Source organism: Scyliorhinus torazame, chromosome 11 (genome assembly GCF_047496885.1).
Source record: "Scyliorhinus torazame isolate Kashiwa2021f chromosome 11, sScyTor2.1, whole genome shotgun sequence".
Classification (NCBI taxonomy): domain Eukaryota; kingdom Metazoa; phylum Chordata; class Chondrichthyes; order Carcharhiniformes; family Scyliorhinidae; genus Scyliorhinus; species Scyliorhinus torazame.
Window position 1 is genome coordinate 199469398 of NC_092717.1, and position 15651 is coordinate 199485048.

At 54.5% G+C, this 15651-nt stretch overlaps 1 protein-coding gene across 1 annotated transcript in view; it reads left to right on the top strand.

Annotated features, from left to right (window-relative positions):
• The window catches only part of LOC140385758 (CCN family member 4-like), a 117963-nt gene that overhangs the window by 81646 nt on the left and 20666 nt on the right, over window positions 1-15651 (top strand). The gene's annotated exons all lie outside the window — the stretch shown is intronic.

Sequence of the window (15651 nt, forward strand, 5' to 3'; positions counted from 1 at the left end):
ATTGGACATTCTGAATTCTCCCTCTGTGTACCCGAACAGGCACCTGAGTGTGGCAAATAGGGGATTTTCACAGTAACGTCATTGCAGTGTTAATGTAAGCCTACTTGTGACAATAATAAAGGTTATTATTAGTTTCATCCTCTGAAAACTCTAATGAATTTGCGAAATAGGATTTCCCTTTGGTAAAACCATGTTAACTTGTTCTAATCATAATATACTTTTCTAAGTACATTGCTGAGACTTCTTTAATAATAGATTCCAGCATTTTCTGATGTTGGTATCTATAACTGGCCTGTAGTTCACTGCTTTCTCTCTCCCTCCTTTCTTGAAAAGCAGTGGAACATTTCCCAACTCCCAATCTAGTGGGACCATTCTTGAATCTAAGGAATTTTGGAAACTCATAGCTGGTACATCCATTATCTCTGCAGCCATCTCTTTCAGAACCCTAAGTTGTAGGCTGTTGGGACCTGAGGATTTGTCCGATTTTAGTCCATTAAGTTTCCCCAATACTCTATCCCTGCTGTTAGTTTCCTCAGTCTTTTTAGCCCTAGGTTATTTCTGGTATATTATGCCCGGTTTCTAGTTTCAAACTTAGACGGGATTCTCCCAACGGGCAGCTAAGTGCCGATGCCGGAGTAAAAACGGGAGTGTTTTACTCCTGCGTCGGCGCCCGTTCCGGGACCCCATTCTGCGGCCCACAGGGGGCTAGGATGGCGCTGAAGCAGCCTCCGCAGCCCCAGCTGCCGATCCCGGCGCCGCGGGGTCCGCGCATGCGCGCGCATGTGCAGTGGCCTTCTTCCCCGCGGCGGCCCTACAGGAGCCAGCGCGGAGGAAAGGGGGCCGGGAGGAAGAGAGGCTGGCCTGCCAATCGGTGGGCCCCGATCGCGGCCAGGCCACTATGGAGGCCCCCCCCCACCCCCGGGGTCGGAACCCCCCTCCCTCCCCACAGGCCGCACCCGGACCCTTCCACGATGGGGTCCCGCCGGCTCAGAGAATGTTAGAACGACGCCGGCGGGATTCGGCTTTTTGTTGACGGCCGCTCGGCCCATCCATGCCAGAGAATTGGCACGCCGGCCCGTGCCGGCCCAGGCCAGAGAGTTGCTGCATACCCCGACTGGCGCCAATGGTGCCAATTCTACGCATTGCGGAGAATTGCTTCCTGGCGTCGGGGCAGCGTGGCCCAATTCGCGCAGCGCCGATTCTCCGACCCAGCGGGGGGTCAGAGAATTCCTCCCCTTGTGTCAGACAGCAAAGCTGGAATTCTTCCCTCTGGGACTAAGTCCTGTGTCAGAGGCGGGAACTGAGGAGGCAGGTGGGAATCCAGATCATATTATCTGACCACAACTTCATTAATTATGTAACTGGGGGTTTGCGTCATATTCCATGGCACATTCTGCCACCATATCTGGATGTCATATTGAGAAGGTGCCTGACATCACCGACCCACTGTTGAAGAAAGAAGATGGACCTCTTGAGAAAGAAGATGGATCTCCAGGAACACTCTGAAATTGGAAGCTGGATCACCTCAATGACATTGAATCTGGAAGATCCACCTGTAAATGCTCCCCCATCTACTGCTGTTGTGTTCCAGGATCCAGGGTTGCTGGAGGCCTCCTTCCTGAACTCTGGAGGCAGTCTCAGGCATTGTTCAGATAAGTCCCGACTTCCACACGCCATGTTGTTCCAGATATGTTATGGACCAACTTGTTTTCCCACCGGTGTCACAGAGAATCGGGCGTGGGTGGAATATTCTGGTCAGGCCTTCAACTGCATCCCATTATTGGGATGCAATCAGTTTTACCATCAGCCAACAGCAGGTTTCCCGAACTTTAAATGCTTCCCACTATTCATTTCACTGTTCATACCTTTCAGTCTATTTCCCCAATTAGCCTTAGTCAACTCTCACCTCATAGCTATATAATTGGCTTTGGCAACATTTAAGATTTTTCTTTGCGATTGGAGTGTGTCACTTTCACACTTTACTTGGAATTGAATGTTATTATGGTCACTATTTCCCAGTGGATCTTTTACTATGACATTTCTAATTAACTTCATTACACAATGCTAGTTCTAAGATTGCTTTATCCCTCGTCTATTCCATGACATACTGCTCCAAGAAACCATCACGGAAACATTCTGCAAACTCATCTTCTAGACCAATCTTGATTGTCCCAGTCTATATGAAGGTAAAAGTCCTCCAGAGTTATTACATTTCTTTTCTTACAGGCTCGAATAATTTCTTGATTAATGCTCTTCCCAACAATATAACTACTGTTAGGGGGCCTAGAAACTACTTTTACCAGTATTTTGGGGGGAAGTCTTGTGGCACGGTGGGTAGTGCCCCTGCCTCTCAGCCAGAAGCTCTGGGTTCCAGTCCAATCCCAGGACTTAATGGCCAAGGAAGGTGTATTCGTAACACGGCCAAACAGGTTGAGTGTCAACCTGCAAATCCTTCCAGTATGCCAATGGCTGGCAGTAAGAGCGGGAGAGACTCCTGGTCAGCCATACTTGATGCGGATTGGCGGCCCTCAAGCTATAAACTTCCGTCAACAGACTAGCAACCTGTTCCAGGAATACCAAGCATGGAAACTGACGAATGTCCACCTTAGCGCATCACTCGGTTGGGAAGACCAGTGTTTTCTGACTCTTAATCCTAAATGAAAGCAAATTATTACGAGTGACCAAATAATGGTGGAATAACCAATCACTGTCTAGCTTGATTACCTTTGTCTTGTTTAATCTGCTCCGGTCTGGTCGAGATTTTACTGACTGTTCCATAAAACATGGAACAGATGTGGATGTGAAATTATACTGCAGGTCGCTAATGGATTTCACCACAAGCTTAATTCTGTCATCACCACCTCTCCACGCCCACCTTTGAAGTATTGTTTTCTTCTATTCTGTGTTTGCTGTTACTGCACCCTGCTCTCTAACCCTGTGAGATAATGCTTCTGAATGGTGGCCTGGGGCTGACTTTCAGGCAGCCAGCTACTAATTTGTGGCATAGAATTGCAAAGAATCACTTCCTCTGGGCCTTCATTCACGATTTGCATGGCTGCAGGATGTTTTCAAACTTGCATAACCAGCAGTAAGGTAGTCATGGCTGGGTGCAGTATACAGTACTTTTCCCTCTGAAGTCTGGGAAACCTCAAGTCAATTATAGTACCTATTTGCCGCACTGACGTTGTATAACTCAGTACAACCATCTATATAATATATATTTCCCTTCAATTTATGTCGAGTAACTGAAAATTCTATGTGATATGTAGTGATTATCATTTTATTTTCAGGTAGTATATATTTATTATCTATAATAACTATTTAATTTCATAGAATATGAATAGACTTCAGTTTATATTAAGTAAACCACATGAACTCTAGCTAACACCCAAGGTAGACGCCGGAATCAGTATAAGACATTTAAGGGTATTGTTACTCAGTATCGGAACAGGAGAGTGCGCGTGGCCTATCTTCTCCTTATTGGTAACATTCTATGACTTAAAGGTAAGTGGCCGCATAAGGGGGGAAATGTTTGACTTGATCTTGGAGAAGAAATAATAAGAAATCTTGAGGTGCTCAAACTAGATTGATTGCTTATAAGTGCATTTCAGGTTCCAGCCCACAGATGTAGGACCCAGATGTAACTTGTACGAGGAAAAACAATGAGATATTATCTGAAATTAATTAGGATGGGCGGTATCAATGGAGGTGTCAGTACTAAGGCAAAATGGGAAGGCTGAGTTTGAGAAAGGTATTGAGAGTTAGAGGGAATTTTGTCCCTAGAGTTGAAATGGAGGAGATTTAATTGTCAGAGCGATGTAACAGATGTTTCGTTCAAGTGAGGAGGAGTCAAATGGCTCCCTTCTCAACATTTTTTGGGGTTTGTAAAGATTATAATAATAACAATCTTTATTATTGTCACAAGTAGGCTTACATTAACACTGCAATGAAGTTACTGTGAAAATTACCTAGTCGCCACACTATGGTGCCTGTTCGGGTACACAGGGGGAGAATTCAGAATGTCCAATTCACAACAAACATGTCGGGCGAAATTCTCCGTGATCGGCGGAAAGTCCGCCGATCGGCGCAAATTCGACTTGCGTCACGTCGGAAAAATGGGTCGAACGTCTCCGGCCCGAAATGGGCTAGCAGCGACGTAACGGGATCCGCGCTTGCGGGTGGTTAACGCCGTGCAGCGTCATACGCGCCGTACGGCGTGACGGCTCATAAGGCCGCACTGCTCCCCCCACCCGACTGGAACACCCCACCGCAACACCCGACTGGATGGCTGGCCGCCGCTCAGCCCCGAGGTTCGAGTCACGGGATGTGGAGGCGCTCCTGGATGCGGTGGAGCAGAGGAGGGACGCCCTGTATCCCGGGCACAGCCGCAGAGTTGCCCCACGCCACAGCCGGCGTCTGTGGAGGGAAGTGGCAGAGGCCGTCACCGCTGCGGCCCTGTCACCACGGACAGGCACCCAGTGCCACAAGAAGGTGAACGACCTCGTCAGAGCAGGCAGGGTGAGCCTCCCCCATATCCCCCCTCCCTCATATCCCACCTCCCCCATATCCAACCTCCCCCATATCCCCCCTCTCCCATATCCTCCCTCCACAATATCCCCCATATCCCCCCTCCCCCATATCCCCCCTCCCCCATATACCCCCTCCCCATACCCCCCTCCCCCATATACCCCCTCCCCCATATCCCCCCTCCCCCATATCCCCCCCTCCCCCATAACCCCCCTCCCCCATATCCCCCTCCCCCATATCCCCCCTCCTCCATATCCCCCCCTCCCTCATATCCCCCATATCCCCCCTCCCCCATATCACCTGATCACTGCCTGATGTCTAACCATGCATGCTTCATTGTGTATCGCAGGACCAAACGTCCAGGCACCCATCCCCGCAGATGCAGACCGCTCGCAGGATGCCCCTCGGAGGCCACGGGAGACGGAGAGACATGAAGCCTCCAGCATGTGACGCCCGCAGGATGCCCCTCGGAGGCCACGGGAGACGGAGAGACCCGGACCCTCCAGCATGCGACGCCCGCAGGATGCCCCTCGCACACCACGGGAGACGGAGAGACCCGCACCCTCCAGCACGTGACGCCCGCAGGATGCCCCTCGGAGGCCACGGGAGATGGAGAGACCCGGACCCTCCAGCATGCGACGCCCGCAGGATGCCCCTCGCTCACCACGGGAGACGGAGAGACCCGCACCCTCCAGCATGCGACGCCCGCAGGATGCCCCTCGCACACCACGGGAGACGGAGAGACCCGCACCCTCCAGCATGCGACGCCCGCAGGATGCCCCTCGCACACCACAGGAGACGGAGAGACCCAGACCCTCCAGCATGCGACGCCCGCAGGATGCCCCTCGGAGACCACGGGAGACGGAGAGACCCGGACCCTCCAGCATGCGACGCCCGCAGGATGCCCCTCGCACACCACGGGAGACGGAGAGACCCGCACCCTCCAGCATGCGACGCCCGCAGGATGCCCCTCGCACACCACGGGAGACGGAGAGACCCGCACCCTCAAGCATGCGACGCCCGCAGGATGCCCCTCGGAGGCCACGGGAGACGGAGAGACCTGGAGCAACAGGGAGACGACACCCCCGTCACGTGCGGGAGCGACCACCCAGCGACGAGGGAGACCCCCGTCACATCCGAGCCAGGACACCACTACCCAAGGACACCGCTACCCAGGACACCACTACCCAGGACACCACTACCCAGGACACCACTACCCGGGACACCACTACCCGGGACACCACTACCCGGGACAGCACTGCCCAGGACACCCCTACCCGGGACAGCACTACCCAGGAAGACGAAATACCGGACAGTGACTCAGAGTGGATGGGTGGAGACGAACCCCCACCCCAAAGTGCCATGGACTCAGAGTGGGACGAAGAGCACGACACAACGCCACTGCTGTCACCAACACCCTCCACCATCGCAGAAACACTCACCTCGGTTGGGCACTTTAGTGATGAGGCGTCTGGTACACTCACTGGTGCGCACAACACAGCCATCCCGGTACAGCAGGTGGAGGTAGGAGCAGCAGAAGGGCGGGGTGGTCGGAGGGCAGCCCAGCCCAAGCGAACATCTGCCGCCCAGATGGATCCCGGGTTCCTGGAGTTACCACACCCACACATAGATCCGATGCAACCACCGACCCGGAGACGGGCGAAGAGGGTGACGGGCGGCTTGCGGCGGCTGCAGTCACAGGTGGAGGAGTCCACCCGCGTCCAGGAGCTGGGAGTGGTGCCGGTCATGCGTGCCACCCAAGCTGACACCGCACGGGTGGCGTCCGCGGTGGAGGCAATGGGTGCGACGGTGTCAGACATGGGGAACGGTTTGCGAGGCCTGGGGCTTTCCGTGCAGGCGGCGTCTGTGGCCCAGGAAATGGCTGCCCTCTCACAGGAGGCCATGAGCCAGTGCCAGCGCCAGATGGCAGAGGCGCTCAACGCCATAGCCCAGTCTCTGCAGGCCATGGCCCAGTCTCAGCAGGCCATGGCCCAGTCTCTGCAGGCCATCGCTGAGGGCATCGGTGCCAGTGGCCATGTGCGAGCCGGCGTCGCACTGTCACAGACAGGGTTTGCCAACCCCCTGGGCTCCATGGCTGCAAACCTGCAGAGCCCTGTCAATACCAGCACGGGCCTCCAGGACTGGCAGCGCCAGATGTCGGGGGGGCGTCAGATGGCCAGTCCGTTCGCACCCCCACCCATGTAGAGGCCTGGGGGCCATCGGGCACCCCGAGGGAGGAGGAGGTGGTGTGGTCCGTCCCGGCTCCCCCTGTAGGGGAGGTCCCGGTACACCGCGACACCTCGGACTCCCCCCCTTCCGTCCCAGGTGCATCGGGTGGGCAACGGGCAGGACAGGCTGGCAGCTCGCCATCCCAGTCGCCCGGGCCGCAGCCTGGCCCATCTAGGCCAGGACGCCCCAGGAAACGGCCGCCAAAGGGATCCAGTGTCAGAGGGCAGGAATCACAGGAGTCCACCTCCAGTTCTGCTGTACCATCTGGGGAACCACGTAGACGTAGTCAAAGGGCCCGCAAGGCCAAACAATTAGACACTGAGTAAGTTGGCACGGGTGCAGGGCACAGATGAGTTTTAGGGGCTAGGGCACGTGCATGAACTCCTTTGGTTATTAAAGTCAATGTTACACCTACAGAAGCTGCCTTTGTGCTCTGTCCAAAGCGTGCGGGGGTGTCATGTACGTTGAGCGCAAGTGTGTGTGTGAGGGGTGGTCTTACCTCAGCCCCAGGTGAGTCTGCCCCCTTCCCCCTTGGCCGCCATCAACATCCCCCGGGCAGAGGGCGGGACCGTGCGCTGCAGTGTCACAGCCGCATGCAGGGATGGTCCGGGTGGATGGTGGTACTGTGGCCATGGGTCAGACATAGTCCAACGATGTAGAGCCAGGAGCTCACCGCAGGGCGGGTTGTCATCATCCTCCATGGCCTGCAATAGACACGCGTCAACCCGCAACTGTGTGAGCCCGGCCCGTTGTGCCGCAGGTGGATCGGCAATGTGGGGGGGTGGTGTGCGTGCGGGTGGGGTGGGTGGGGTTGGGGAGGGGGGTGAGGGTGCTGGGTGGGTGGATGGGTGGGGGGTGTGGGTGGTCGGCTGTTGCCATGGTGTGCGGTCTGTGGCCATACTACCCGATTCCCACGCCCATCTAGTCAGTGAAGCGGGCGTCTATCAGTCTGTCCCGTGCCCGCTGGGCCAGCCGGTAACGGTGGACAGCCACCCGCCTGTGTCTACCCCGTCTGCCCTGACCATTGCCCCCATCCCCCTCATCTGGGGAGGACTGCGCCTCTTCCTGCTGCTCCTCCACTCCGCCCTCCTCTGCCTGCGGCACATCGCCCCTCTGCTGGGCTATGTTGTGCAGGACGCAGCACACCACAATGATGCGGCCGACCCTATCTGACCGATACTGGAGGGTGCCCCCAGAGAGGTCCAGGCACCTGAAACGCATCTTCAGCACGCCAAAGCACCTCTCTATCACTCCCCTTGTCGCTACATGGGCATCATTGTAGCGGTTCTCCGCCTCATTGCGTGGCCTCCGTATAGGCGTCATCAGCCACGATCGCAATGGGTAGCCCCTGTCGCCCAGCAACCAGCCCCTCAGCCGGGGATGGCGTCCCTCGTACATGCCAGGGATGGATGACCGCGACAACACGTATGAGTCATGTACACTGCCTGGGTAACGGGCGCAGACGTGCAGTATCATCATGCGGTGGTCGCAGACCACCTGTATGTTCATCGAATAGGTCCCCTTCCTATTGGTGAACACGGCCCTGTTATCTGCAGGTTGCCGCACGGCGACGTGCATCCCATCGATCGCGCCCTGGACTATGGGGAACCCGGCCACGGCAGAGAAGCCCACGGCCCGGGCATCTTGGCTGGCCCGGTCCACGGGGAAGCAGATGTAGCGGTGCGCCATGGCATATAGGGCATCTGTCACTGCCCCGATGCACCGATGCACCGATGTCTGCGATATGCCGGACAGGTCCCCACTCGGTGCCTGGAATGACCCCGTTGCATAAAAGTTCAGGGCCACCGTAACCTTGACGGACACGGGGAGAGGGTGTCCCCCGCCAGTACCACGCGGCGACAGGTGTGCCAGCAGGTGGCAGATGTGTGCCACGGTTTCCCGCCCTCGGGTGCCTCCGTTGCCGTGGGGCCGCGACGTCCTCCTCCCCCTCCTCGTCCTGTCGGTCAGGTGTCCCTCCAGCCTGGGCGGCTGCCGCCTGCCCCTCTGCGGCAGCCTGCGCCGCCTCTCTGGCACGCTCCTCCTCCTCCTCCTCCTCCTCCTCATCCAGGGCAACATAGACATGAGCGGCTGCCACCACGGCGGCCAACATCGCTGGATGGTCTGAAAACATGACGGCCTGGTGGGGGGGAGGGGAACGACGACATGTCATCATTGCCCATATCCCCTCCTCCCCCCAGCCAGGTGGCATGGACCGCATGGGTCCAACTGTTGGAGGCTGGCACCTGGCCAGGTGGACCAACTCACTTGCCCTCGCATCCCCCTCTCCGGCACGGACCCCCCATCCCCCTCCCCCGGCACGGACCCCCCCCAACCTCCACCCCGGCACGGACCCCCCCCAGCCTCCACCCCGGCACGGACCCCCATCCCCCTCCCCGGCACAGAACCCTCCCCATCCTCCTCCCCGGCACGGACCCCCCATCCCCCTCCCCGGCACGGACCCCCCATCCCCCTCCCCGGCACGGACCCCCCCCCCAACCTCTACCCCGGCACGGACCCCCCCACAACCTCCACCCCGGCACGGACCCCCCCCAACCTCCACCCCGGCACGGACCCCCCGTCCCCCTCCCCGGCACGGACCCCCCCCCCCAACCTCCACCCCGGCACGGACTCCCCATCCCCCTCCCCGGCACGGACCCCCCATCCCCCTCCCCAACCTCTACCCCGGCACGGACCCCCCCCCCAACCTCCACCCCGGCACGGACCCCCCCCAACCTCCACCCCGGCACGGACCCCCCGTCCCCCTCCCCGGCACGGACCCCCCCCAACCTCCACCCCGGCACAGAGTCCCCATCCCCCTCCCCGGCACGGACCCCCCATCCCCCTCCCCGGCACGGACCCCCCATCCCCCTCCCCGGCACGGACCCCCCCCCAACCTCCACCCCGGCACGGACCCCGGCCAACCTCCACCCCGGCACGGACCCCCCCCAACCTCCACCCCGGCACGGACCCCCCCCCAACCTCCACCCCGGCACGGACCCCCCATCCCCCTCCCCGGCACGGACCCCCCCCCCCCAACCTCCACCCCGGCACGGACCCCCCATCCCCCTCCCCGGCACGGACCCCCCCCCAACCTCTACCCCGGCACGGACCCCCCCCCCCACAACCTCCAACCCGGCACGGACCCCCCATCCCCCTCCCCGGCACGGACCCCCCCCATCCCCCTCCCCGGCACGGACCACCCCCATCCCCCTCCCCGGCACGGACCCCCTCCCGGCACTCCCCCGGAGCCCAGCCTACTCTAACCACCCCCCGCCGCACACACACACACACACAACCCGAGACACACCTCTCCTCACGCATTCAGACTGCGGCCACGCCATCGCCTGCCCAGAGCCAACCCCCCAGGCCGTCACTCACCTCCACGCTGGTCGACGTGACCCTGGAGCACAGGGTCACGCCGATGAAAAGGAGGTTTAATTTACGTCGACGTGAACGGTCATCACGTCGACGGGACTTCGGCCCATCCGGAAGGGAGAATATCGGCAGGCCGAAAATCGGCTGCCTTGCGCAGACCCGTGACATTCTCCGACGGCAGCGGCGACATTAACGCCCTGCCGACTTTTCTCCCTTCGGAGACTTCGGCAACCGGCGGGGGCGGGATTCATGGCGGCCAACGGCCATTCTCCGACCCTCTGGGGGGTCGGAGAATGACGCCCGTCTTTTGGGACTTGTGGGAGGAAACCGGAGCACCCGGAGGAAAACCACGCAGGCACAGGGAGAGCGTGCACACTCCGCGCAGACAGTGACCCAAGCCGGGAATCGAACTCAGGTCCCTGGCGCTGTGAAGCAACAGTGCTAACCATTGTGCTATCATGCCATCTTGCTAACATGGCATCAAGTCAGCAAGGATTACAACAGGTTTGGCCAAAAAATAAATAGCAGAGGGGATCCCTCAGGGGGTGCAAAATTAAGTATAGCCTCCAAGAGGGGAGAGGGACATGGGCACTGCTCCCTGGCACATGCTGGCACTGCCAGGTTGTCACAGGAGGCAGTGCCCTGGGCAGGCCCCAGTGGGAGGTGGGGCATTGAGCAGACACTGAGGGGAGGGTTGAATGCCAGTCAGCATTGTCGGTGGGGGGAAGCAGGGGAATGCCAGCATGTTGGGGAAGGAAGGGGTGGGGGAGACTCCAATACCTTCGTGATGGGGTCCTGGGTCCATTAGGTTGTATTTATGCAGCGTCCCAATCTCTGTGGAGCCGGATGCCGCCTCTACAATGCCCCGCCAGAGTGATGGTCTAAACTATGCCCACTCTTTTTTTTCTTTGGGGAAGCTCAACATTGGGAGAGAAAACCGGTCAGTGCGACTGGAACGTTACAAACCAGCTTTCTGAGCCTGACATTTTACCAAATTCTGATAACTTCCCACCCACTGACACACTTCCAATGGATTGAAATTTGGAATATACAGATAGCCATAGAGACTCCCTACAGTGCGGTAGGAGACCATTCAGCCTATCGAGCCTGCACAGACCCTCTGAAAGAACACGCCACCCGGTCCACTTCCCTACCCTATCCCCATAACCCCACCTAACCTGCACATCTTTGGACTGTGGGGATAAACCGGAGCACCTGGAGGAAATCAACGCAGACACGGAGTGAATGTGCAAACTCCACGCAGACAGTCACCCAAGGCCGGAATTGAACCCGGGCCCCTGGAGCTGTGAAAACGCAGTGCTAACCACTGTGCCACCGTGCTGCCCATCTTAGATTGTGATCTCAAGCCACCTTTTGTATGTGTTTTGAAAAGCTAGTTTTTAATAAAATTACAATTATTTGACCAAAGCTCAGTTTCATGACACAGGAATTTGTGAAATATTGTATTATTCGCAACCATTACCTTAGTCAAACCAGTGTTATATAATCTAAAGAATGAAACCCACATTATAGATCCCCTGCTCTTTGGGAACTCTGTCAGTGAAAGGGATCTTCAAGATTTCAGACCCCGTGTGTCTTATTGAGATCAAGGAGAGGGGTATGTGTATGGGCGAGGAGTGGAATTGGAAGATGAAGTTGAAGGAAGTGAAGAAGCCACAAAAGGTTGAGGAAGATGGGTTGAGATGAAATTCAAAAGCATCGGGGATACAAAATCACAGCTCCATGTCAGAGGACAGACAAGAGGGCGGATTTATAGTAGAAGCAAAAATACTGTGGATGCTGGAAATCTGAAAGAAAAACAGAAAATGCTGGAAATACTCAGCAGGTCAGGCAGTATCTGTGAAGGGAGAAACAGAAATAACAGTTGATTAAACATTGAGGATGGGCTGGCCACGACCCGTGACAAGAAAGAGCATAGCTCCGCACAGCTGGTTTGTCCTTTAATTTATTGGCCAACAGGCCTTTAATTATTATGAGACAAGAGTTCTGCCCCCCTCCACTAGGAACTCCCACCTCGAGAGCTACTGGCCTCCTACTGTAGCACTCCAGAACTAATTGGAGTACAGCAGATCAGCAGTACTGGCAGAGTCACAAGTTGTGTCCTCAAGACCCCACGCACCCCGGACATACTCTCTTCCACCTTCTTCCGTCAGGAAAAAGATACCAAAGTATGAGGTCACGTACCAACCGACTCAGGAACAGCTTCTTCCCTACTGCCATCAGACTTTTGAATGGACCTAGAACATAGAACATAGAACATTACAGCGCAGTACAGGGCCCTCGGCCCTCGATGTTGCACCGACCTTTGAAACCACTCTAAAGCCCATCTACACTATTCCCTTATCATCCATATGTTTATCCAATGACCATTTAAATGCCCTTAATGTTGGCGAGTCCACTACTGTTGCAGGCAGGGCATTCCACGCCCTTACTACTCTCTGAGTAAAGAACCTACCTCTGACATCTGTCGTATATCTATCACCCCTCAATTTAAAGCTATGTCCCCTCATGCTCGACATCACCATCCAAGGAAAAAGGCTCTCACTGTCCACCCTATCCAATCCTCTGATCATCTTGTATGCCTCAATTAAGTCACCTCTTAACCTTCTTCTTTCTAAAGAAAATAACCTCAAGTCCCTCAGCCTTCCCTCATAAGATCTTCCCTCCAGACCAGGCAACATCCTGGTAAATCTCCTTTGCACCCTTTCGAATGCTTCCACATCCTTCCTATAATGCGGCGACCAGAACTGCACGCAATACTCCAAATGCGGCCGCACCAGAGTTTTGTACAGCTGCAACATGACCTCGTGGCTCCGAAACTCAATCCCTCTACCAATAAAAGCTAACACACTGTACGCCTTCTTAACAACCCTCTCAACCTGGGTGGCAACTTTCAGGGATCTATGTACATGGACACCAAGATCTCTCTGCTCATCCACACTACCAAGAATCTTACCATTTGCCCAGTACTCTGTCTTCCTGTTATTCCTTCCAAAATGAATTACCTCACATTTTTCTGCATTAAACTCCATTTGCCACCTCTCAGCCCAGCTCTGCAGCTTATCTATGTCCCTCTGTAACGTGTTACATCCTTCCGCACTGTCCACAACTCCACCGACTTTAGTGTCATCGGCAAATTTACTCACCCATCCTTCTCCGCCATCCTCCAGGTCATTTAGAAAAATGACAAACAGCAGTGGCCCCCAAACAGATCCTTGTGGTACACCACTAGTAACTGGACTCCAGGCTGAACATTTCCCATCAACCACCACCCTTTGCCTTCTTCCAGCTAGCCAATTTCTGATCCAAACTGTTAAATCACCCTGAATCCCATGCCTCTGTATTTTCTACAATAGCCTACTGTGGGGAACCTTATCAAACGCTTTTCTGAAGTCCATATACACCACATCAACTGCTTTACCCTCGTCCACCTGTTTGGTCACCTTCTCAAAGAGTTCAATAAGGTTTGTGAGGCACGACCTACCCTTCACAAAACCGTGTTGACTATCTCTAATTAAATTATTCCTTTCCAGATGATTGTACATCCTATCTCTTATCAACCTTTCCAAGACTTTGCCCACAACAGAAGTAAGGCTCACTGGTCTATAGTTACCAGGGTTGTCTCTACTCCCCTTCTTGAACAAGGGGACAACATTTGCTATCCTCCAGTCTTCTGGCACTATTCCTGTAGACAGTGATGACATAAAGATCAAAGCCAAAGGCTCAGCAATCTCGTCCCTAGCTTCCCATAGAATCCTAGGATAAATCCCATCCGGCCCAGGGAACTTATCTATTTTCACACTTTCCAGAATTGCTAACACATCCTCCTTAAGAACCTCAAGCCTTTCTAGTCTAGAAGCCTGTATCTCAGTATTCTCCTCGACAACATTGTCTTTTTCCTGTGTGAATACTGACGAAAAATATTCATTTAGCACCTCTCCTATCTCCTCGGACTCCACGCACAACTTCCTACTACTGTCCTTGACTGGCCCCACTCTTACCCTAGTCATTCTTTTATTCCTGACATAACTATAGAAAGCTTTTAAATACGAGGTAGGCAGGACCTACCTCGTATTAAGTTGATCTTTTCTCTACATTCCAGTTATGACTGCAACATTACATTCTGTAGTCTCTCCTTCCTACCCTATGTACGGTATGCGTTGTCTGTATAACATACAAGAAACAATATTTTTCAATGTATACTAATACATGTGACAATAATAAATCAAATCAAAATGTAGCAGTGACTGTATGATCTTTAGTGACATTTTATAAAAATAAATCTTTTTCACGCCTTTAAAATTATTAATAAAGAGTGAATCTGAGAACTGGGGTCCTTACAATTCTATCCGTGACCAGGGCATTACCCCACTGCTGCAAGGTGTACCAGCCTGCGACGTCAATCCTCAGAACGCTCACACCAAGGTGTTATTCATATTACGATGTGAATGTAGCCCCAACGAAATCAGTGGACAGTGCCAGATCAACAATGTGCCAAAGTCTTGAGGAGAGAACGAGGGGCGGGGCGGGGGGGGGGGGGGGGGGAGGGGGCAGGATTACCAGATTTATTTTTAAAACATCAGCCATGATCTTATTGAATGGCAGAGCAGGCTTGAGGGGCCGAACGGCCAACTTCTGCTTCAATTTCGCATGGACATATGTTCAGATTCTGATAGAGGTGACCGGTTTCAGTGCAGTGCAAAATAGCGCAATCGTGAACATGGGCAGTTATTATCTGTTACATTACTTTCATATACAGAGCAGGTGTGAACTGATACATTCTAGTCACATGGGAGTTTTACCTATCTGTTTATACTTATCAAGGTGATGTCCTCAGTGGTGGGGAATGGAAGTTCAGACATTTTTCTGTCAGCATCAAACATTCCCAGGTCAGGCAATAACACTCTTATATTCAGCACTGAGTAACGCTGTACCACATCCCTGTGAAGAATGCCCACTGCTTCCACATCACCCTCTCTGACTCAGACTGACTGGTATGGGAAATCGTGTTGGCACAATAGGAGTGGTAATCTGAGATATTTTCCCTGAAACAGCTCTAGTGTCAATTTGAGGACAGTTTTGTGATGTGAAGACTGGGTGGAGCCTGCACGAATTTACAGAGGGGAGGCAGTGGAATAGCAGTATTGTCACTAGACAATCGAGAAACATCTGGGGACCCCGCTTCAAACCCCATCCCGGCAGATGGTGAAATCAGAATTGAATAAAAAATCTGCAATTAAAAGTTTAATGGTGACCATTGTGGCTCGTTGTAAAAACCTGTCAGGTTCACTAATGTCCTTTAGGAAATAAAATCTGTCTACCTTACCTGGTCTGGCCTACAAATGATTCCAGATCCAGCAGTGTGGTTGACTCTGACATGCCCTCTGAAATGGAGGGCAGTTGGAGTTGGGCAGTACGGGCTGGCCCAGCCAGTGAAGCTCACATCTGGTAAATTATTATTTTTTAAATTAACAGAGGAACCACAGGGAAAAGGTCTGG